The sequence below is a fragment of the Talpa occidentalis genome, unplaced genomic scaffold, assembly GCF_014898055.3.
Source record: "Talpa occidentalis isolate TD23 unplaced genomic scaffold, MPIMG_talOcc4v2.1, whole genome shotgun sequence".
NCBI lineage: Eukaryota > Metazoa > Chordata > Mammalia > Eulipotyphla > Talpidae > Talpa > Talpa occidentalis.
Window position 1 is genome coordinate 92,469,367 of NW_026555331.1, and position 25,934 is coordinate 92,495,300.

Sequence of the window (25,934 nt, forward strand, 5' to 3'; positions counted from 1 at the left end):
CTGTAGCTTCTGGAAGGAGAGCAAACTGATTCAATTTTTATTTTTTTAATTTGTGTCTATGCATAAAGTTTGGGTATCTGTTGGTGACATTTCTGATAATCTCTTCCAGTGAGGTTTGACATGCTTGGCTCCTTTCTTTTTACTTCCTTTGCCATGCTTTTCTATTTCCATCAGTTACCTAAGCTTGTTTCTTAATACATTAGATAACCTCATCCACTACTTAAATTTTCTGGGTTTTCCCTTCAAAGTAAAATAAGATTCCTCCCTTGTCTTCTGTCTTCAGTTTGAGCCCAGATATGTGTGATCATTAAAAACAAAACAAACCTGAACCACACACAGCCTACAACTCTGGCGGGCTTCCAGGATTCCATTAGCCAAACAATGGGCGGCTCTAGGCCACAGCAGGGGTTTGGGAGGAAGCCTGTCTTGCCCTCTTGGGTTGTGGGGACTCTGAGCCAGGTCAACAACAGATTGAGGCTGGGAATGGGATAGACTGTTTTGTAAATGGTTTGGTGATGAATTTCTCACACAGCCTGTTTTGTTTATACTTACATTAAAAATCAATGTAATTTGGTAGTGTGTATTTAAAAGTCCACTTTACAAGTTTATTTTTTTTCTCTCTTAGAAGAGTTCAAATAAAACTGTGACCAATTTTGGAATAACTGCAGCAGAGCAAGAAATGGCTTAGTGGAAAGCTAAAAATAGATGTCTTCCCTTAGATTTTTTTCTTGTTTATTTCCAAAAGACTTGCCAATATACTTGGTATTATAGTTTAAAGATGAAAGTAGTCAAATAAAATAATGGAAAATGCAAGGATTAGCAATTTATTGCATAAAAAAGCCATAGCTGCCTTCCACATTTGGATTTCTGAATTCTTACGGTTTCTCAACAATTTTGTAATTATTTTTGCAAGAAATTGCCAAATGTAAAGAGGATTAACACATGAGAAATATACAAATCTAAAGTTGTATTTTTGAAGGGACATGTTAGTTTAAAACACAACTATCACATGTAAAATTTTGCTTTCCAAGTGTTTTGACATGTTATTTCAGTTACTCCTCCAATTAACCCTACAGTTCCTAGAATGTACCATCTTTAAGGTGGGGCCCTCAGATTATTTATCATCGCATCTGCAGACTGTTGGGGAAGACTGGATTCCCAGCGCTGATAGGGAAGTCCCTCGGAGCCATAAAGGAGGAAGAAACAACCATTTGCTGGAATATAAGTGAGAAGACTGCACTGGTGTTTATTATACATAAATTCATTTCATTTATTATCATTTTTTAAACTATATATTTTTTACATAATTTTTCATTTTTGCACCATGTATGCATTTTTTTTTTTGAGTGGCCCAGTTCAATGTATGCATTTTCATCTTGGTTACAGTCCCCATAAAATTCCCACCCCCCTTGTTTTGATCCTACTCCCTCTGCCTCCCCTCCCCCCCAACCCCGTGTGTTTCTGGTTTATAGTTGCTTGTTGATTTTGATTTTTACTTTATTATAATTCGTCTTTTTCCTGGTCCCTTATTTAGGTTTTCTAAATTCCTGCTATGAGTGAGACCACTGTACTTCCCTCTCACCCCCAATCCTCACCCTAGAGTTAGGAAATAGTATCACATATTGTAGATGATTAAACTGACACACTAACATCTCCCTATTATAAAACATTTTTTTTTCTTTTTAACTTTATCCCTTCCCACCACAAAAAATACATTCTTAAACTGCACAGCTTCTAATTGACAGATCTATGGTATCTCTCCACATATATGGTTTCCAGACACAGTCCTCTTTCACCAAATGTCATCTGGTGCGTGTGTGTGCGTGCGTGCGTGCGTGTGTGTGTGTGTGTGTGTGTGTGTGTGTAAATGCCGGAGAATTGGGAGAGAGCCTAAGATTGGACTGGAGGAAGGTTGGACAGTAAGAGTTTAGGTTTTGCCTAGAGAGATCTGGTCAGGACCTGGGAAGAGGACTAACACGCCTCCCAGTAAGATGAGAAGGACTAGGAAAGCTATTCCCCAAATGTGTGTGGCTAGCACCAGGCGGACAAACAGGTTCCAGCTTTTCAGGGCCCCTCAGTTTTTGTTTCTGACTCCCCCCACCATTCTTTTCCTGTAGGGAAAACACTCATTCTTGGAAATCTCCTTGTCACCCCCCTCCTTTCTTTCTCTTCTCCTCACTTAAAAAGTAACTGTCTACCTCATTCAAATTAAAGCTAGGACCTGTGGCTTGAGTGTTCGGTTGTGGTGAGCTTGTGGGGAGAAGGATTTCCAGGCCTCATGATTCAACTGCTTGCACTGACAGGGATACCCAGAGCTTCAATTTAAGGGTGTCCTGTTAAACTTATAAAAACATCCATTCTAGGCTATTTTTATCAGACGAACGTTGAGTCAGGCAGAGGGCAGGCGATGCTGATCTCTGGATGAAAACACCACACGTGGGGTAAGGCAGACTGTTTTCTATTAGTAAATGGGGGGATGGGTGACCTGAGGAAAAACACTGAAAATTTTAGACACTCTAAGTTCAAATTTTTGAACGTATAGAGCAAAAGCTGGGTTTGGATTGCAAAAGGAACAAAAAGGAACACTCTATCCAGTTTGTTTGTTACCTGACTTCATCTAGATACAAAACTGTTTAGACATTTCTATTTCTAAAAGAACTGTCTTGTAAAATATCAAAGCCTTACTATGTACTCATTTTTTTCCTATTTTATTTTTCCTTCATAGTTTAACATGTTTCATTCCGAATACAAATTTGATCTAAAATATTGATAATTTGTTTTTCTGTTTTGAATTTAATAGAAACTACCTAATACTACTTGAATTCACAGAGACTTTTTTCCCAATAAACATAAGGGAGTGAGAGAGAAAATGTTTTTGTTTTTGGCCCTCACCTAGGACACACCTTTTTTTTTTTTTTTTATCAAAGGATGACAGGTTCTCCAGCAACACCCAGCAAGACTCTAAAAATATTGATAAAGCTGTTGCTGCCAACACATTCTTAGGTTACGGAAAGTCAGCATATTACTAGTGTTAGAAACCTATATTTTATTAAAAAAAAGATATATACTTTAAGTGCAGGTCTAACAAAACATTAGAAAATATGTACATGTAATTTTGTTGACATAAATTTTTAAAAATTGCCATATTGCTTAATTTTCTTCAATCAAGTGTTTTCTTCACCTTTTTGATTGATTTATTATCAGTCTGAGCCCTTGAGAAACAGAACAAATATTAAGTGTCTTCTTTCTTCTTCCTTCCCTTTAATCCATCCTTTTGAAAATTTATTTATTTTAAGGTACTGACTTGCAGGGTTGAGAGGCTGGCAAGTCCAAAATCTGCAGAGTAGGAGACCCTACTCTGGCCAGGCTGGAGACCCAGGGAAGAGTTGCAGATCGATTGCATGTGATGACAGTTTTGAGGCATAATTCCCTCGGCTTTGGACAACCTCAGTCTTCCTTCCTTCCTTCCTCCCTTTCTCTCTCCCTCCCTCCCTCCCTCTCTCTCTCTCTCTTTCTTTCTTTCTTTCTTTCATACAAGAACTGGGGTACAGTCCAGAGGTGTGGGGTGGGGTGATGGTGAGAGGATTCACCACAGACAGTAGGTAGCAAAACAGGTGGACTGAAATATACTGCTGAGGGGAGCAGTGGGCAGAACAGGAAAGGTCTGCTGAGCCATGTGGGTAGCTCCTTGGTCGGCGGCATAGAACTCGTGCTGCACAGGCTGTGGATAGCTTCATAGTGCTGTGCTTAACCCCTTGTGCCACCAAGGAGGCCCTCAGTCTATTTTCTTGAGGGATGCAACTGAATAGATGAGGCCCAGTCACATTATGAGGGTAATGTGCTTTCCTTGAAGCCCACTGATTTCAATAGTAATCTTATATAAAAAATACCATCACAGCTATATCCAGATAAATCCTAGAAAAAAAATGTAGGTATCGTGGCCTAACCCAAGGTGACATATAAAAATAACCATTATAGTTATATTAAAACATCTATTTAATCTCTGAAGTTAGATACTCAAGTTAGAGCCTCTGAGAAGATAATGGATGAAGCATAAAAGAGAACAGAGAAAGTTTTCACGTGTTCTGAGGCGTTTATTATTAATTGACTGTATAATAGTTTCCACTTAGAGTTGTTCAATTTAGCAAATAAAAATATGGAATGCCTAGTGAGCATTTTTTCACTGTAAGTATGTTCAATATTTTATACGGGGCTTACTTATATTAAAAAAATATGTCCTAGGCCTTCTTGGTGGTGCAAGAGTTTGAGCACTGCAATGTGAAACAGTCTGCAGCCTCTGCAGCATGAGTTCTATCCCCGGCCAGCCAGGGAGCAGCCGACATGGCGCAGCAGACCTCTCCTGTCTTGCCTGCTACTCCCCTCAGCAGTGTGCTTCGGTCAATCTGCCTGTTCTGTTCCCCACTGTCTCTGGTGGAACCTCTCACCCCCTGCATCTCTGGCCTGTACCCCAGCTCTTGTATGCATAAATAAATAAATATTTAGGAAAAAAAGTCCTCTCTTTTATTTTTTATTTATTTATATTTAAAGATTTATTCTTATTTATACATAGAAGAACTGGGGTGTAGGCCAGAGGTGTAGGGGGTGAGAGGATTCAACAGAGACAGAGTGGGGAGCAGAACAGGCAGATCTACTGAAATACACAGCTGAGGGGAGCAGCAGTCCAGGTAGGAGAGATCTGCTGCGCCATGTGGGTTAGCTCCCTATCAGGAGATCGAACTCATGCCACAGTGGCTGGCAGTAGCTTGATAATGCTGAGACTTTAACCCCTCTGCCACCAGGAAGGCCCATCCTCTCTTTTAAAATATGATTTCTTTACTAAAAGTATATGTCCTCTATTTTTTCCCCCCTCTAATGGTTTAGTTTAAAATTTTGTTAAAGGATTTGTTTTTCTTAGAAAAGTTTTAGGTTTATATGAAATTTAGAGCAAGTTACAGAGATTTCACATATATCATCTATTCTCACACATATATCGTCTCCTTCAGTGTCAAATCACTCATCAGAATGGCACATATTTACAAAGGATGAAGCTACATTGACACATCATAATCACCGAAAATCCATTGTTTATCTTATTAGTTCACTCTTGGTGTTGTACATTTATGTGCAACTGATTCTGTGGTTTTGGACAAAAGTATAGTGACTTTAATCCATCATTATATGTACAGAATATTTTCATTTCCCTGAAAATTCTCTATTGTGCTTATTTATCCCCCGCTTCACTCTAGAACCACTGGTTTCCTTTTGTCATCATTTTGCCCTTTCCAGATGCCCTTTTTTCATCTTGCAACTTTACCCCTTCTTATGGACTACCAAGTTTTGCTCAAAGAATGGGTGCACTTGCCCAATTTAAAGGAATGTTCCAGCACCCATATTGACTGGTTGTTGAATACATTATTTTGATCAAACTGATATAATTAGAAATCAAGTGATTGACATTCTCTTTTTAGACTCGATTTTAGTGCTTTTTTATTTCTTTATGTCCAAATAACAAAATGGTGCACCCGTGTGAATGAGAGGCACATATTAAAAATGGAAGAACAGGGCCTCCCCGGTGGTGCAGCGGTTGAGCGCTGGGTTGTGAAGCTGCCCGTGGCCCCTGCGGCGCTGGTTTGATCCCCGGACCGGAGGAGGGTCCCACATGGCGCGCAGACCTCTCCTGCTGCCCGCTGCTCCCCTCAGCAGTGTACTTCGGTCCTTCTGCCTGCTCTGCTCCCCGCTCTGGTTCTGGTGAATTCTCTCACCCTCCTGTGCTTCTGACTGTACCCAGTGCATGCATAAACAAAACAAACAAACAAACAAACAAATAAATAAATAAAACATGCCTCTATACAAAATAAATAAATAAATTAATTTAAAAAAAAATGGAAGAACAGGAAAGGAGTAGCCTGGATGCTTGATGAGCAACTTGAGATGATGTACCAGAGTGCCTACTTTATAATTTCCTATTTTGTGAAAACATGAATCTTTATTTGCTTAGGCCACTGTAGTTATGTTTCTGTTGCAGAAAACTAAACAGAAACTGAAAATTATAGATTTCTGTGAGCCTTTTGGAAACAAATTCAGTGATTCAATTTACCTTAATTTATCTTAGTTTAAAGGTACATTGAGGATTATAATCCCTTTCAAATTCTTTATCATCTACATATTCCTCTCTCCCTGTTGGCTTCAAAGGAATTTGTGAGTTGCAATTGTTGTGACAAGAATGTCCTTTGAGAACATTTCAGAGGCCGACAGCATCTTGTTTGATTTTTATATTATGCAATAAAGAAAACTGGAAATCACTTATGTCATTTGTTTTTATTTATAACCAAGCCATACTACATTTCTGAACCTTAATTTATAAGGCTAAAAAATCAGGACAGTTATAAGTATAAAACAGTTTTGAGAAGTGTTGAAATAATTAGCAAGGAAAAAAGTATTCTCTGTGGGAGAAAATAGGTACTTTAGTATATAGTGTTGTGATTGTTTTTCAGAATATAGGAAACATGTTTCTTTGATAACTAAAACCGTAATTGACAAGAATCAGTAAATAGGTTTGTTAATTCCACTCCTGCAAGGGAATTAAAAAAAAAAAGAATGTTTTAGAAGCAATTTGTCTTTTAGGCAATGTATAGGGACTCTTATTTTATTTGTATGTTACATCTTTATCATGTATGTCTTATGAAATTTGAAAGAACCCAAACTCAAAGGACATGGGAAAAAAAAACAAACCTCTATTTCCCACAAGTTGATACATTAATTAACATTTTATATTACAATTATTACTCCCTCAGTTTCAAACTGTGCGGAAAATAACTGCACTTTTTGTCTTAATTCACTGAGGTCTATTCTGCATTTCTGATGTTTTAAATAATATCCAACCTTACATAAATTCATTTTATATAGGAAAAGAGATTCTTGTTTTTGGAGTTTAGTGGACTAGAGTCCAGATTCAGCTATGGTATATGGATAACTAGAAAATATTTTTATGTACGAGCTAAGAAAATGTAAGGGTATTTTATATAACAGAAATGTATATTTCTTATATATTTTTTAAAAATTAGCATAGCTCATTAACTTGTTTATAGAGAATTTTTTTTTAAAAAGCTCCTAAAAAGAGAACAGGGACAAAAATCTACTCTGGTACTTCTTTTTATGACCTCACATTGAGTTTAGTTTCTTATCTCTTGCCAGTCCTTAAGGTTATGGCAGTGATTGTCATCTGTACCTGCACTGAGACATTTTATCAGATCAGATTAAGCGCTTCTAACTATTGCTAAAAATATATACATAGATCTGCATAGACTTGTCTGTCAACCACTTACTATCATCAAAGAAAAAGAGGTCATTTTGGCATTTTCTTCCCCTTTTTACACAGGAATTCATTCTGATATATGCTAATTTGAGTTGCCTTCTCCTGTCAAAAGACTGTCCTAGACATTAATTTTATCTGATTTTCCCTGTCTCTATACATGAAGGTGGTCCACAGTGTACTTGTTGCCTATAATTGTTCAATGTGAGAATAATTTTCAGACAGATGTGAAGCCCATGTTCATTTTAATACACTGAAGTATGCTGACTATCAAAGCAAAGATACATTTGAGAAAGTCAAAACCCTGGTTGGCAGCTACACAGCAATTTAAGTTAATCAGAAATTACAGTTCTTAAGCTTTCTACAGGTTGTGGAATTTTTATAAAATCAGTAGTTGCACTCAGTATATTCAATTCAATTTTATTTAGAAATAAAGCATAATCTTTTCATACTTTTAACTAATCATGCTATACTCTCAACTTAAACATCTTCTAAATTACCCTGGTTACCAGGTCATCGGTATCATACTACCTCTATATGGACCAGTCTCCAATCCCTCCCTAACTCCACTCATCTTTCCATTGTGCCTCCTGTGTCTTTCCACCACAGGAAAATTTCCTTCATGCAGATTCATATTTTCTTCACTGACCTTGTAGTACAGTGGACTTCCACCATTTTCTTCTCATCCACTGGTTTCTCTTTCAATGACATTTGTTACTGATTTGTTCATTTCCCCCAACTTCTAAATATCGGAGTATTTTTCTCCTTTCTAACTAAGCTTTCTACGGGAGCTTACCCTATTTCGTGGCTTTTAATGTCATTTAATGCCGATGAATCCTACTTTTTAATTTTCCCTGGCCTTTCCTTTGAGTTTCAGACTCCTATGTTTATCTGTTTTTTCCTTATTTCTATTTTCACATCTAATTGAGTTCTCAAAATTAACAAATATATAATATGCAACTCTTAAATTTCATTTTCTCACCTCCAAATTTGTTCCTCCCCCTTTTCTACTTATTTCAGTGTGTGGTATTTATATTGATCCATGTATTTAGGCCAAAAGGCTATGAATCATTTTTAACTTTATTCTCTTAGAATTCAATACACCCTACCAGCTAGTTCTTTAGCTTTACTGTTAAACTGTGTTCTGAATTGAATCACTTTTCATACCTTCCACCATTAGCACTCATCCCAGGCACTACTGTTTCTTATCTGGACTATTGCAGAAGCCACCTAACTGGTTACCCTACTTCAATATTTGCCTGCCTACTATCTCTTCTTCAAATAGATTCCATTCTACTTAAAATGTAAATCAAGTCATTTAAATATACTTAATCAATGCTTTCAAAAGACTTTCCATTATATTCAGGGTAAAAGTCAAAATATTTTCAATGACTTACAAGACCATACATGGACAAACCCTTGCCTAATAGCCTAGTCCATTTGGCTTCAACTCACACTGGATTGCTTGCTGGTTTAAGCAGATCAGTATTTGCCCATATCTAGATCTTTACAGTGCTTGTTGCACTACCAGAGACACTCTTCCCAAAGCTCTTTCATGTCTTTCTCCTTCACATCATTCCAATTACTCCTCAAATGTCACCTTACTGACAGACCTTTTCTTTTCTAAAGATTTATTTATTTATGCATACAAGAACTGGGATACAGGCCAGAGGTGCTGGGAAGGAAGAGTATTCACCAGAGATAGAGTGGGGAGCAGAAAAGGTGGATTGACTGAAATACTGCTGAGGGAAATAGTGGGGCAAGACAGGAGAGGTCTGCTGTGCCATGTGGGTATCTCCCTGGCCAGGGATTGAACTCATGCTGCAGTGGCTGTGGATAGTTTCATAGTGCTGAGACTTAACCCCTTGCGCCACCAGGGGGGCCCCTGATAGAACTTAGAACTTTTCTATACAACTCTCTGTTCCCTTCTTAACTTGCTGAAATTATATGATTTTTTAATTAGGAGTGACACCTATCTTTTTTATATCTTATGTAGATAGTACTAAATACAGGATTAATGTGAAATGAGTGTTGAACAAACAATTATATTAACACTGTGTGGTTTTATAAATTTCAATACATAAAATTGGTAGGAATCTCATAAAGTTACATCACATTTTGAAATTGCTAATTTATTTATTTATTCTTTCTTCGGAAATGTAGTGACAATTTATTTGTGCGTTTTGGGTAATGCTTCTGAGATAAAATACATACAAGATAACATATTTAAAGTTGTTTTAGAAATGAGTACAATGTTAAATTCTCAATACCTGGCAGCCATATTACCATCATCCCATGCCATGCATAACCTTGATACAATTCACCTTTTTTCAAACAAGGAATAAATTCTGGCATGTGATGGGCATGTGATAAAGTAAAAACACACTATGTCAGGGGTTTGAAAACCTGGCCTCTAGGTCAAACTCTTTTATCAGCCTAAGAGCTTAACAACATACATTAATCTCATTGATCATAAGAATCTTCATATGTAAAATGATCGGTATGGAGGGGCATGAGGGTAGAGAACAGTACAATTTTGAAATCTCCCCTCACACCTGTAAGTTCTGTAATACTATGTACTTGGAAAACTCTTTCCATTCTCAAAAGAAATTGTTAAGACTTTCCTTGGCAAACTCATATACTTCAAAGTAAACATTTTGCCTTGGGCCCAAGGCGCTTTGTATTTCTTCATCATTTGTGGGATGGTTGAGATAAAAGTGAGGGACTGGAGCCACTGGTGAAAGAAATCAATGTTTTGAGAATATTAGCTGCACATTTCTTTCAGGCTTCAATTCTAGTTCATCCAAGATGTTAACTGTAAACAAGCATTGAAAGCAAATGTAACTTAGCCTTATAGGACTTAATTTTTGAGAGTAAGACCAAATGTGATTTCTGTACATAAAATCAAAAATTTTCATCACAAGTTGAACATTAACAAATAGGTCAAGTTAATGTAATTCTTTTTTATAGGTATTAACTAATTTTGTCAGACTATTTTATTTGAATTCTGACATCTAAAATCAGGTGTGGAACACAGAAATTGGTCCCCAGAGTTGTCCGTGACCTAACCCTTGAAATCTGTGAGTATCTTACCTTGCAGGACAAATGGAACTTTGCAGATATTATTAAGTTAAAAATCTTGAGATAGGCATATTGTCCTGAATTTATATGGGCAGACCTGATGTAATCACAGGGTCCTTGTAAGAAGGCAGAAGATAGAAGAGGAGAAAAATTTTTTTTTAAAGTTGGAGGAAGAGGTCACAAGTTAAGGGATATAGTGGACTCTAAAAGCCAGAAAAGTTAAGAGAACAAATTCTGTCTACAGTCTCCAGAAGGAACACAGCCCTGTGGACCTATTTTATACTTCTGACCTCTAGGACTATAAAATAATAAATGATTATTGTGTTATGTTATTATGTTTGCAATAATTCATTACAGCAGCAATAGGGAATTAATATATTTATTTTATAAAAATGACTATGATAGAAATTTTCATTAGAAGGTAGTTCTATGTTTTTAGTTGAAAGTTAATAACTTCAAGTTTTTTTCAAAAATTTAATCATCTGAAAGTCTAACATGTGTAGCAAGTCACCTATAGTTATATTTAACCACATGGAAAGCATCTAGAGTAACTTATTACAAATCATTTACTTTTTCTTTTTAAAGTAATTAAGGTGTTTTTACTCTGGTAAGAACATATAACAATAGATTTACCCTCTTAACAGAATTTTAAGTCTATGATACATTATTGTTAACTATAACACAATGTTGTACAGCAGATCTTTAGGACTTACCTTGCAGCACTAAAACGATACACCCTTTGAACAGCAAATCCCTATTACCCTCCTCCTCCAGCTCCTGGAAACCACCATTTTATTTCCTGCTTCCAAGAGTTTGTTTGTTTTACTCTCACCATTAAGTGTTTATTTCACTTAGTAGAATGTCTTCCGGGTTCATCTATATTGTTGCATGTGGTAGAATTTCCTTCCTTTTAATGGCTGAATAATTTATCTGCTTCTTTGGGGGGTGATTACTTTTGTTTGCAGAGTCCTGATATTATATATGAGATTGTTGAGATAACTGACTTTCACATTGGATTCCCCTCTGTAGGAGTTTTTAAATTAAGAAACAACAACAAAAAAGAAATCTTTCCATTTTTGACAAACTGGATGTACCTCAAGGGTATCATGTAAGTGAAATAAGTCAGATGGAGAAAGACAAATACTAAAGATTTTACTTATATGTGGACTACAAAGAAACAAAGCAAGCAAACAAAACAAAACAAAAACAGACTCTTAGAAACAAAGAAACAGAGCACAGATAAGAGGAGAAAGGGGTCAGGGGTTCAGTGAAATAAGTAAAGGGGATCAATGTTACCGTGATGAATGGAAACATCTTTTGGTGGTGGTGATCACAATGTAGCATATATACATATTGAATTGTAATGATATATAGTGTTACTTATATATGTATATAATGTTACTGAAACTTAATATAAATCAATATTACTCCAATGAAAATTAATGTAAAAAAAATAAAATATGCCCACAAATTCAAAAGACTGAACCTGAGAGTCCTCTGCATGAATGTGGGTTGAACTGAGTTGCTTCTAACAAAGAGCATTTGGCAGAAATGATGGCATGTGACTTTTAGGATAAGCTCATAAAGACATTGCCCACTCTTGTACTTTCACTCTAGGGAAAATTAGCTTCCATGTCATGAGGACAACCAGCCCCGTTGGAGAGAATCATGTGGTGAGGAACTGAGGCCTTCTACCAATAGCCCTGTCAAGGAATCACCTTAGAAATGGATCTTCAGCCCCAGGGGGTCCTTGAGATGACCAAGACCCTGGTCTAGGCCTTGACTGCAGCCTCATAAAGGACCCTGAGCCAGAAATATTCAGGTGTGTCACTTTTGTTCTGATCCTCAATACTAAGTGAAATAATCAATCAGTGTTTAATGTTTTGAGTTGGGAAGATTTGGAGTAATTTGTTGCTATTTAAGAGAGGACAAATACACTCTCCATGGAAATTTTGCTACATGTTATGCTGCTGTCCTAATGTTATTGGGAAGGTTTATTTTAGAAACACAAAAGTAAAAACAAAACAAAACAAACAGAGAAGGGGAATGGTCCAGTCTGGATTATACTTATTGTTTAAAGAAGTGAAAAAATGAGGGATGACATATTTTGAAAATTCCTTTGGAGAGATAAACCAGAGTATCACGGGGAAGTGACTAATAAGGGAAGAAAGGGTGGAAAAAAAAGCTTTTTCTTTTGCCCCTTTTATTCCCAGTCTTTCCTGCTAATTAACATCTTATACTTTCACAGTTCACAATCAGGTCCTATAATTAGAGAAGGATTAAGCTCTTCTCTCCTAGAGAGGAAGATTAATTTAAACTGTTTGGAAAACACTTAAAGAAAACTCCTGGAAGATATGCGAGGGATGGAAGTTAGACATCTTGTAAAAGAGCATAAATGTGACCAAGTCAAATGATAGCCCCACCCACACCATCACCAGTGCCAAATTGTCTCAAAAGTAAATCACAGCAGGTAGTACAATTTCAGCTAATGTGATTATTGTTAACATGAATAAATTATTTAAGGGTTTTAAGTTTTTTTTTTTTTTTTTGTTCAGATCTTCTCATTCATTTTGTATTTATTGTTGAGGAGCTGCAGGCACATCACTTCAAGTGCTGTAGATATTTCCCTGTTGGCATGTAGAGTGCCTTGAAATTTGTACTTTGAAAGAAGTAGCAGCAATACTCCACCCTGAAACTCACATATTGTCATCAGAGTAGAAAACACTTAAGAATACTGTATTTCACCCGTAGTGTAGGATAATCTTCAATCCGGATTGCTCTGCTGCATCCCGTCTTCAGATAAACAGAAAGGTCTTATGATAAATGCCTGAAGTTTTATATCTGGCCTAGCGGTCGGACCATAAGCAGAATGAAATGAATATTGTTCATTGTCCATTGTGTGGAACAAAATGTGGTTCTCCTGGATGTGACAGGGACAGGAATATGGCTTTAGTCTAATTATGCTAAAATTCTCACTTCACTCATTCCCAAAGAGTACAGGCACACAGGGCCTGGGTTTCCTAGGAGAACTCACTAAGCCTCCTAGAGGCTGCCCTTGTGCTAGGCCTCTGTGAGTTAGTCTACAGCTACATTTGCAAGTGAATGTTTGAAGGCCCTTCCTTCAACTCCCCAATCTGTCTCTGGACCTCTTCAACCATTTTATTATACTGAAAGATAAGAGCTTTATTTATAGTGTGAAAGAAAAGGCAGATGAAGGCTCTGTTCTGGTGTCACCACTTCCGAAGCCACAGGAGCTGTACTCTCAAAGCGTAATGACAGGTTTGGGGGGAGGCTGAAAAGCTAGGAGACCATTCCCAGCATAGAAAATGCATGAGAAACAAAGACATCTGACTGGCCATCGAGACTCTGTGAATGCCAGGTCACATGGAATCCTGCCTCATTGTACTGAGACCTTAGGCTGCAGTTGTTTCCTTTAATTCATTCATATAGTGACTGGAAGCTTAAGTCAAAGCTCATCACTCTGTTCCCCTTATTCAAACCTGCCTGATGTTCTGTCTGCTCTCTGAGTGTGTTCCAAGAGTAGAAAAACCTCATTTTATTGAAAGCACATAGATTCACTGCTACTGATTAGTCTATTTATCTAACTAACTATATTTACTTAAAGAAAAAAGGCTTTTATAGTAAATGGTCATAATATTTCTTTGAAATAAAATGGAAAGAAAAGTAAATATCATGCCAATCTTTGTTGGAATATATACAATGATTATATTTGACTATAATATTAAGAGCTAATTGCATATTTTTCATCAAGTTTATGTAGACTTTGCCAAAGTCATTCCTTGGGGATTTTTGTATTTAAAAATTCTTTGACTTTTTCCAGCTTTTGTTAATTATTTTGCTTTTACATTTGACCCATCTACCATCATTGGTTCCTGTCTAGAGGGCACATATCCAAAATATACTGGAGGAAGAAAACAAACAGGAGGTCTCAGAGTTGGATCAAAATGTTAGAAATATCCTATGTGACAGCAGGATTAACTGGCCGAACACAAACACTTAAAAAACACACACATGAAAGAACCCAAATCAATGAATTCTTTTCTGTTTTTTATCTTTCTGATTTGACCAAATTTTTCAATCAGAATGATTGAGTCAGACTTGACTAATTGAGTCAGACTGTAGGGAAAAAAAACCAAAAACCTATGTGAATATTTCACCTGCTGTAGGAATTGTATGATTGCCTTAGAAAGCACAGCCAGTTATTAGATAGCTTTTTCACCATTTCTCTTTGGGTGATGCTTAATACAAATAACTTACTAATATCCTCATTTCCCCTTCCCCCATATCCCTCACCCCCCCCCACATTTATGTATGACATTAATGGTTTTGTCACTGTTTCTCAGCTGCATTGATGTAGGCATTAATGTAGGCATATTTGTAAGACAAAGGATAGTAAAAATAATCAAATAGTTGCTCAGATGAGATGAATACAAGTACTACTCGCAGGAGAAATGGAGCATTGTGCATAACCACTTCAGCATACTTTAGCATACAAGTTAAGGGAAAAAAAATAATAACTAATCAAACTTTATTAAGGAATGTATATGTGCATTTTGATTGAAGGCATCAGTAGCCAATAGGGTAAAAACACGATGGTCATGACGTTAGCCTTTGAACTTGCAGTTCCATTGAAAAATCAAGCACTATATTTTATGTAAAGATGTAAAGATGCTTACTTATTATATACTTGTCCTTGTTATTTCAAAAAACCTTTGTTCCCCCAATAACTGGATATCACAAGTTGGGTTCTGTAGACAGCAGAAGTGAAAGTGAGCTTGGTATGTAGGACTTCTATTAGGGAGTGCATTGGGACTATATCTGTAGAAGAGAAAGGAAGTAGGACTGGGTAAAGGGGGAGAATGAACTGCTGTGCAGATCTCAACAAGTCTGAGTTGACCCCATGAGGGTCTATGAGGTCAAAATGGCCTGTTAAGAATTGTCTTGGTTTGAAACAAAATAATCTGATTTTTTGCCCCCTGTGTTAGTAGTTGGATGTGGAACACTAGGAAGGGTGAGACTATGTCTGAGATGTGAGGTGGATCTCTGGAGCAGAGGCAGCCCCTGAAGTTGCAGAGAAATGAAGGTGTCTGATGACAGCACTTGAAGCTGCTGGCTGGCAAGCCCTTTCTTGAAGGGACACATGGACAGCCGTTTTATGTGTCCATTACATCAGTTCATTGACTTTCAAAGATTTTTGTATACGATCCACAATAAAACAAAAACACTCTTAAATCACCACCCTAGTGTATTCTATGCGAACAAATTAAACGAAAGTTTTGCAAAATAATATTTTAATATTTGTAAATGTTACATGCGATGTACTCTGTTTTCTATTTCAAGTTGTTTTGCTTCCTACCTTTCCATGTTATTCTATTCTTCACTTTTGAAAATACTGTTTATATACACTAATATGATTTCAGGACCCACAATTAGATTACATCATGCAATTTGAAAAATATGAAATGAGTTTTATTGTAGAAATCAGCTAGCGTTGACCATGTTCTCCAGTATAAGTAGAAAGGACTAGAGCATTCCATGATATTACTTAGTTAGATAACTTTCCTTTCCAGAAAACTGGAAATGTGCCACAGTAGAGCTTTGCACAACCGTGATCCCCAGGGAGTAGGTGTGGTTCATCACAAATCTCTAAATTCTTGAATGCCTTGTTCCCGGTGGGCTGTCATTTGTGATTACTTGTTCTGACAGTATGAGCTCCAGGCAAGATTTTCAAAGCAGGATGTTAATTACTAGGGGAGAAAATAGTAGCTGGCATCGAGAACCATGATTTCCATTTACTTGTAGGGTTTTAGGACATAGGATGTAGAGGTCAGTTAAAACGTCTTAGTTTTTTCAGACAGTGGATTCCTGTGACCTCTTTGTACTGAAACTTTTCATGTGAGGAATTATTGGAAGAAACATTTGGTGTCATGCTACAGAGCATTTAGTTTTGAAATATGTAAGGTAAATGCCTGAATGGGAGAGTATAGCTATAAATTAGTGTTAAAAGACTTCAATGTTAGACAAAGTTATAAAAAGTACACAAGTGTGAGATAGAATTCAGAATGATGACAAATAATACATGTTTTTTCTCTGTGTGCCAAGAAAAAAAAAAACCCAACAAACTAAAAATATACCCTTTATACTTGAAACTGGAGCAATGAGCTCATGGCCCTTATTTGTACAAGCTTTACACTGGAACAAAGTAGATTTTTTTTTTTAACCTGCATTTAAAATTTAAGTTCGGGCCTCCCCGGTGGCGCAGCGGTTGAGCGCTGGGTTGCAAACCTGCCGGCGACCTCTGCGGCGCTGGTTCGATCCCCGGCTGCTCCCCGGTCACCGGAGGAGGGTCCCACATGGCGCGCAGACCTCTCCTGCCGCCCGCTGCTCTCCTCAGCAGTGTGCTTCGTTTGTCTGCCTGCTCTGCTCCCCGCTCTGGCTCTGGTGAATTCTCTCACCCTCCCGCGCTTCTGACTGTACCCAGTGCATGTATAAATAAAAAACAAACAAACAAATAAATAAATAAAACATGCCTCTATAAAAAAAATAAAATAAAATTTAAGTTCTAACAAAAATACATATAAAAAATACATATAAAAGCAAAGATGTCATAAGAAAGAAAATGGTATTTGCTATTTTTCATGATCTATCCTAGGAAATATGCGATTTTTAAAAATATTTAATCCTTGTAGCAATCTTCCAAGTAGACTTGATGGTTACCATTTTTATAAATGAAAAATTGAGACTAAGATGTAAGCAACTTAGCCAGGTTAGTGGAGTCAATACTGAAATTCATATCTGGCTTTAACCTTCTTTCTTCTTCAAAGTCATATATATGTTTCAATTTCCAATTTTTTTTAAAGATTTATTTATTCATGCATACAAGAACCGGGGTACAGGCCAGATGCACGGTAGGGTGAGAGGATTCACCAGAGACAGAGCAGGGAACGGAACAGCAGACAGACTGACTGAAATACACTGCTGAGGGGAGCAGTGGGCAAGACAGGAGAGGTCTGATGCACCATGTGGGATTCCCACCTTCTGGCTGGGATCCAACTGGTGCTGCAGAGGCTGCGCCTCCAGGGGAGGCCCCAATTTCCAACTTTTAAAGATCTTCAGAATAAACTCACATTAACACCAGACATATATTTATTCATACATCAAAATGTGAGCTACAAACTGGTTAATCTACTTTCCACCACGTTTCTATATTTTGCATTATTGCAGTTTGTGAAATGAGTACATTAAAGGCTTTAAAAAATCATTTTTTACTGTTGCAGACTGTTGGAAATTTCTCCTCACACTGTTGTGTTTGTATGATAGTTCAGTCAGCTGTTAAGTAATCCAGAAGCCAGGGTCTGTCCACTCGATAATAAGCAAGCATATGTACTTATGAAGAGTTGAGATTAGCCAATATTTGGAAGCTAGTAGAAATTAAATGTTTTATAGATACACTCTATCATTTACATATATGTACAACAAAGGAATAGTCACTGTGTGACTATTTCAAGCATTATTACAAACTAAAAATATACCCTTTATGCTTGAAATTGGAGTATAATGTTGCTTTTTTAAAGGGAATATCAGGGCCTCCCAGGTGGCGCAGCGGTTGAGTGCTGGGTTGCGAAGCTGCCCGCGGCCTCTGCGGCGCCGGTTCGATCCCCGGCTGCTCCCCGGCCACCGAAGGAGGGTCCGACATGGCGCGCAGACCTCTCCTGCCGCCCGCTGCTCCCCTCAGCAGTGTGCTTCGGTCCTTCTGCCTGCTCTGCTCCCTGCTCTGGCTCTGGTGAATTCTCTCGCCCTCCCGGCTTCTGACTGTACCCAGTGCATGTATAAACCAAACAAACAAACAAATAGATAAATAAGACATGCCTCTAGAAAATTAAAATAAATAAATAAATAAATAAAGGGAATATCAAATTATCTTTGATTTGGCAGGTTACATTTGTGAACTTGTATTCATTTCATATGTCATAGTTGTGTTACCAACAATAGTTCTACAAAAGGAGAATAGAAGTTTACACAGGACAGACTTTAAAAAGTTATCATTAACCCAGTTACCTCAAAATAGTAAAAGAAATTTAGTGATTGACCTCATTAACCAGCTTACTTCATATCATCTCAGTTTCCGGAAATTAGATCTGAGGAGTGTGTAGAGGATAAATTCAACTTCACCATCAGATGAAAAATGAAACAGTAAATATGTTCAGAAGCTGAAGAAGACACTAGAAATTCTAAAATATAGTTAAATCATCATCTATATATTATTCATAAAATGATATTTCAGAATTTAAGTTTGTTGTACAATGGCTTTCCTATCTCTGTGACCTATGTTATGAAGTTTGTTTGTTTTTTCTCTCTGAACACTTACGGTCTCACTTTGCTTGCTTGTAACATGGGACATTTAAAAAACTGTATACTCTGGCAAAAATCTTGTTTTTTCAGATCTATTGATTATTTAGCATAAGAGTCATCATAAGAGAGTATGTGAAGATTGTTAGCCTTTTACTTGAGGAGCAGAACAGTTTTAAAATTTGGATTCTGGTAGGATTTATCATTGTGATTTAAACAAGTCACTTAAACTCTTTGTGACCCAATGTCCAAACAATAAGATGGAGATTGTAACTTGTGCTGTTACTTCTCACTGAGGATAGAAAATCTGAGCTAGTACTTGAGGGATGCGACACAGATAAATATAAGGTATTATCATTGTAACAATTGATCAATACTGCTGAAAAAGAGAATCAACTGTTCTATTAGTGAATCAGTGAATTATCACTTTCTTATGTGAACAAAATTTCAACTTTTGGTTTATGTAAGTTATTTGTTAAATAATACTTGGGGCATTTATTTTAATGTCTTTGAGACACATGTTTAATGATGCTGGAAATAATGGAAATCAAAATTGCTTACATCTTCTCTAAGAAGGCTGTATTAGATATTTTGGAAAGTGTGTACTACAAAATAATTACGGAAAATAATGACTGACTTAAATTTTGATGCCTATTTAAAATAGTATTTATGATTATTGCCTTCTGTTCTCAGGGATATTGATATTCAGAAGTTGTTGAGGTGTCTAGCATGCTTTTTATGAACACTTCACTCAGAAATATTCATATTTGGACTTCACAAATTTTTAAGTTTCAGAAAAGATGAAAGAAAAGTCAAATTTTAACATTTGATTCTCTTTTCTATTGTGATTGAAGTGTTGAGGGTAAATGAGTTGTCAGTGGGAGAGTGCTGGGTAAGAAAAGCACAGGCCTGGTACTGTGTCTGAGAATATAGTGTGCCTAAGAAACTGTAACTAAAAGTAAAATGCATGAGAGAAGTGGAAAGGAGTATTCAGAGAGGAAGGAGGAAAACAAAACAGGACTGCACAATTCTAGGGGAAAATAGAATTTCCATAACTAGGGCTCAATTGATGTAGGACAGAGGAAATTGGAAATGGCTGGGATCCAGGATGCTGAAATATCAAGTCACAGGGTGAATCATGAAAAGTCTGAGAATGAATGTACTATGTGTAACAAAAGGACCTTGTAATATTTGCTTGGCAGCAGGTATTAGGAACCTAAATGTGAGCACTTCTCCTGAGAGATGTGGCTCCGTTCCTTGGATGCCTTGGTGGGGATAAATAGGACAATGTCCAAGGGGATCTAGACAGGTAGCCAAAGAGCAGACTCAGACATGCTTGGAACAACATGGAAACCTAAAAACTAGATGTAGAGCTGAGGCTGGGGCTAAGAGATTTTTGTAATAGAACTGAATTACAATTACTGGAAAGAGGGAATATTGTCACAATGGGGCAAATAGAAAAATAGGTCTGATACTCACTCACAGAAGTCTCTAGAGGTCCTTAATAGTCACATGTTTAGGGACCTGATTAATCACTGAGGTTCCCATGAGACTTAAACTAACAAGTGGGGATTATAGAAACTCCAAGATCCCTGGGCCAGCATGGTGATGAGGATTGCTTCACTCCTGAGAACTGCCAGAGGGACATTCCCCCCAAAGCTGGAAAAACCCTTTGGAAATCAGAGACCATCACAGAGCAACACAGAGGAGACAGAGAGAAGATTCTGCTTCACTGACCAGGAGTTGAGTGGAGAGAGTTCCTGGAGGCTGTGGGATGGGTAAGCAGACTCCCAAGCTGCTGGCTCAGCCAGGGGCTTTTAGGAAGGAAGTGCAAAAGTGTGGAAAAGCATACTTGACTGAAGGGAAACAAGTGTGGAAACATGTCAGAGACTTAATATTTTGCTTGAATCTCAGAAAGATACCTTGAACATTAATTTTTCCCAGTTTATTTGACCACAGACCTTTCACCTCAACTACCGCCTTTCTTAAGCTTCCCCTGGACTTCTGGACTTGTGTTATAAGGGATGTCATTGGACAGTATTAAAATAGGGAATCACATACAAATCAGTATATGGGCCAAAAAAAACCCCAAAAAACAAGAAGAAACCAAACTATGTATGTTGGTGATATCGGTGGGAAAAAGTATCCTTTTTGGAGTTTCAACGATTTCAAGAACATACATTAAAAGAATTTGAGAATCCTCATTGTACTTCTAATATTTTTCTCCAGAGATGAGAGAACAGAAATAAGAATCTGTGTGAATTTGTCATCCACAGTTGGATATTAGGGTGAAAAATTTGGAGAATATGGGACATTTTCAGGAAAGCTCCATGGGGGTGAAGAAGATTATGAGTCCGAGGCAGTAAGTCATTACATTGTCATTATGTTATTAAAACTTAAAGTAATTTTTTTCTACTTGAATTCCACAGAGAAAAAGCTGCTTGTGATTAGGGGCTAGAGCCAGGGAAGTACAGGAGGAGTGATCTTGCCTTCCTTCTACTTGAAGGTGTCATCCCTTGTGTCTGTCTCCCTCCAATTAAAGGTAGGGCAGAAGCCTTACGTCACTTGTGAAATGGTAGCACCTCTCACCACCTGTAGCACATAGTAGGCACTTTTTTTTTTTTAGCTGAATTGAACTAAGAGTATCTGAATAAATGGTTTGGGACTCGTGTTCTTACAGTGCTGTGTTTACCAGAATGGCAGGGCCAGAGCTCCCTCTTCCTCCTTGAATGGATAAACTAGTGTAAGGGGAGTACTCCTTTCCTTAGGGTGATTGTTCACATTGTCACGTTGTCTTTTTTTTTTAATTAATTAATTAATTTATTTATACAAGCACTGGGTACAGTCAGAAGCGTGGGAGGGAGGGTGAGAGAATTCACCAGAGCCAGAGTGGGGAACAGAACAGGCAGACTTGACGAAATACACTACTGAGGGGAGCAGCGGGCGCGGCAAGAGAGGTCTGCACACCATGTGTCACATGGTCTTTTCTAGGTGTTTTGCACTGTATCCCCAGAGTAAATCCTGCAACATATTCCTTTAAACGCCCATCAGCTTTTCTTTATTGTCTATGGTTGTGCATAAGGGAAGGCGGCCTCTCAGGTTGCAAAGCTTACATTTCTGGGAAAGGAGGCGAAAACTGGTAGAACAACTGAGCAAGAAATTTTGATAGCCTCTATTTCCAGGGAATTAGGGCACTTAGTGGTAACATCCAGAATGATAAAATTGAGATAAGTACTCAGGAAAATCAGGTGACATAAGAAAATGACTATGAACCCTGACAGACTGACAATGGCTCAAATCCTACCCCCAAAATTTAGTTCCTAATTGACCTTGGGGGATATTTCTTATATTTTCTTTGCCTCTGTTTGCTCCTGTGAATTGGGATTACAGCCGCCAACTCAAAGGATTGTCATGAGAACTGAAGGAGATACCATATGTAAGGCTAGGTTCTTTCCTTACATTTCTCATGGAACCCTGCGCTTCTCTTTCACAGCACACATTGTAGTTTGTAATTCAGTAACTGTACAACCAGCTCTTTTCTGTCTATCTTCTCTGCCTTCTGTGGGAGATAAGCTTTTTGAGGGAAGAACCACAGTTCTCCTAATTGCAGTGGGATCGCAAATGAGTGGCCTGTCCCTGAGGAAATCCTGACTGGAGGAAACCAAAGCAGTATAGGCACACACTCCCCTGTTCTTAAACATGGTTTCCTTTCTTTTTCATACCCAGAAACCTGACAGTTTTCTTTTCCTTGCTTTGTTCCTCTGTGAGTTTTGCTAATTTCTGTGCTTTTTTTTTTTTTTTTTAAATTTTCTAGAGGCATGTCTTATTTATTTATTTGTTTGTTTGGTTGGTTGGTTTATACATGCACTGGGTACAGTCAGAAGCACGGGAGGGTGAGAGAATTCACCAGAGCCAGAGCAGGGAGCAGAGCAGGCAGAAGGACCGAAGTACACTGCTGAGGGGAGCAGCGGGCGGCAGGAGAGGTCTGCGTGCCATGTGGGACCCTCGCCGGTGGCCAGGAGTAGCTTCGCAACCCAGCGCTCAACCGCTGTGCCACCAGGGAGGCCCTAATTTCTGTGCTTATTTTACCACACATGATATTATTGGCAGAGTGCTTGCTAATAATACTTGCTAGGTTTTATTCACATGTAGCATGGACTATCTCAACACCAAACTGTTTTTTGAAATTAAATCTATATTTTACCTACTTATTTTCCTGATGTTACATTGCATTGCATTATGTAAGTTTCAGCTGTTCATCATTGAGAATCAACATGTGCACAGCTAGATTTGCTTCACTGTTTAAAGTTCAATTCCATACTTTGCCATATCATTTTCCCTCCTTCCCCAACTTCCCCACCTCCAACTCTCCTTCTCTTTTCATTTCTGATGGCCTCTAACTGGTCTTACAGTACAAACATCTATTTTGTTTTATATATTTAATCCATCTGTTTGTTTTTTCTATATAGCATATACAAGTGAAACCATATGGTATTTATCTTTTCCTAATTTATTCCACTGAGCATAATTTGCTGTAGATTAATCCATGCTGCAAATATTAAAATTTTATCTTTTTCACAGTTAAATAGTATTTCACCGCTCATGTGTATGGAATATACATATATATATAAATAAGTATGATGTGTAATATATATATATATATACACATACACATACATCTTTACTCATTCATCATCAGATGAGCACTCAGGTTTCTAATTCTTGGTTATTGTAAATAGAGCTGCAATAAACATGGGCAGGGGTGCATCTGTCTCTTTGAATTAGAGTTTTTGTATTTTTTCAGTAAATACCCTAAATGGGATAACTGGAGCCTGTGGAATTTGTATTTTTAACTTTTTGAGGTATTTCCATTCTGATTTAATAGTTGCACCAATTTGTGCTCCCACCTCAGTGTCCAAGGGCTCCCTTCTCTCCAAATCTTCTCACTGGTGTGAAGTGATATCTCATTGTTGTTTTGATTTGCATTTCCCTAATTAAAATGATGATGAGCATCTTTTCACATGGTTTTGACATTCTGCATGTCTTCTTTGAAGAAGTGTCTACTTAGTTCCTCCGTTCATTTTAAAATTGTGTTTGCTTTTTCTTTTTTTAAAAAAGATTTATGTATTTATTTATACAAGCACTGGGTACAGTCAGAAGTGCGGGAGGGTGAGAGAATTCACCAGAGCCAGAGCGGGGAACAGAACAGGCAGACTGATGAAATACACTGCTGAGGGAAGCAGCGGGCGTGGCAGAAGAGGTCTGTCACGCCATGTGGGACCCTCGCTGGCGAACCGGCGCTGCAGAGGCTGCGGGCAGTTTCGCAGTCCAGCGCTCAACCGCTGCGCCACCAGGGGAGGTCCTGTGTTTGCTTTTTTTTAATTGTTGACCTTTAAGGGTTCTTTGTATATTTTGGATGTTAATCCCTTGTCAGTTGTGTGATGTGCAAATATCTTCTCTCATTCAGTAGGATGTCTTTTCATTTTGATAAAAGTTTCTTTCTCTGTGTGGGAGCTTTTTATTTTGACATAGTCCCATTTCTTTATTTTTGGTTATTCCCACCCTCCCCATCAGTTTTCAGAGTTAAGTCCCCAAACACACCTCTGCAGCTTGTATTAAGGCTACATCACTTATGCTTTCTTCTATGTATTGTATGGCTTGAGGTATTATAATTAGTCTTTAATCAATTTTCAATTAATTTTTGTGTAAAGTATAAGATAGTAGTCTTGTTTTATTTTTTTGCATGTGGTTTTCCATTTTCCCCAACACTCTAAATTAAAGTGACTTTCCTGTTTCACTGTAAGCACTTGGCTCTTTTGTCATAAATTTTTGTCCATAACATCAAACTCTGTCTTAACTAGAAACATGGTCCTTACAGCTATTCTTAAAATGGAAGTTTTCCTAATTTGCTTCAGAGATTTCTGGGTTGGCTTATATTATTTTGAATACTTTTTCATTCATTTTGCTTACATTTATAGAATGAAGTCAAGATTAACTTGCTATTGGTAACTTTGGATCTCAATGCGATTGCACTGTTCATTATTTCATGTGTTAAGAAACGTAAGCCTTATATATATCTACATTATATTTATCCAAAGGCAGAAGGAAAATTAGATCTCATCCAACCCATTTTGTGCTCATTATACTCATTTTCATGTTGACTGACTCCTTTATGAGTACAACAATTATTCCTTGATTTCATCAACTCATGACCACTAAAATAGATGACAGTTTTAGGTTTGTCTTCTGCTTGCATTCACCATGAGGGCTTGGAAGAACTGCACATATCCAGGAGAGGAGTTTCCATGGAAACCTGGACAAAGGCAGAGCAAAATAATTCTTCAAGGCCCGCAAGAAAAGAAAAATTCCACCTTGCTTTTTGTTTGCAGTTCTATATCTCTGGAGCAGTTCAGCCAACTGGCACTGTCCTTGCGCTCTAGGAATCCCTGTTTGAAATTTATATATAGCATTATGCATCTCTAAAATCTGCTAAATAGGATTTGGTGAGTATGACTAAAAGAAGGTATAAAGGTATTTTTACAATACGATTTTTTAAGCATACATTTAAGCAGCTCTGAATTTATGAATATGACATTGCTTTTCAAATTAAAAAATCTTGGAAAAAGATCACAGAGAGTTTTAGAGCAAATGCATGGAATCAATGATTAGAAGTAATTTGGTATTTCAAAACTGTTTGCTACTTGAAAATAAAGAGCAGCTCAAATGATTTCTGATGAATTTGTGGATTATATATCTAGAATAAAAGGATGTCGTGGGGTTCCTGTGAATTCTTTTGAAAAATGATGTCTTTCCCATAGGTTGCAAGGTTGCAAAGCCAGCAGACTGCCTTATTTATGTACCTTCCTTTGTACTTAGCTAAGTACTTTGAAGCTATTTTGAGGATTGGATTGAGGTAAGGATAAGCACCCACCGTGCTCTCCCACAGAAAGTTCTATAGTGCCATATTCAGAAACAGAATCCTCAGCTTCTGAGGCACACTGTGGCCACTATTTAATAAATTTATTGCACAGTACATACTTCTCAAAAATATATTCACAATTCAATTCATTCTTTCACCAGATAATTTCTGAATAATTATTGCACACCAGGTACTATGCTAGGGGCTTGCCCTGAAGGTATCCTTATAGGACTGCCAGATTTTAAAAAGAAA

The 25,934-nt window shown here is 37.5% G+C and overlaps 1 long non-coding RNA gene across 1 annotated transcript; it reads left to right on the forward strand.

Annotated features, from left to right (window-relative positions):
- Nucleotides 1-10,295: 10,295 nt before the first annotated feature.
- LOC129145320 (uncharacterized) lies at nt 10,296-25,670 on the forward strand. Its single transcript, XR_008550739.1, has 3 exons — nt 10,296-10,392; nt 12,011-12,215; nt 25,582-25,670. It is a non-coding gene; the product is annotated as an uncharacterized LOC129145320 (long non-coding RNA).
- The last annotated feature ends 264 nt before the right edge of the window (nt 25,671-25,934 follow it).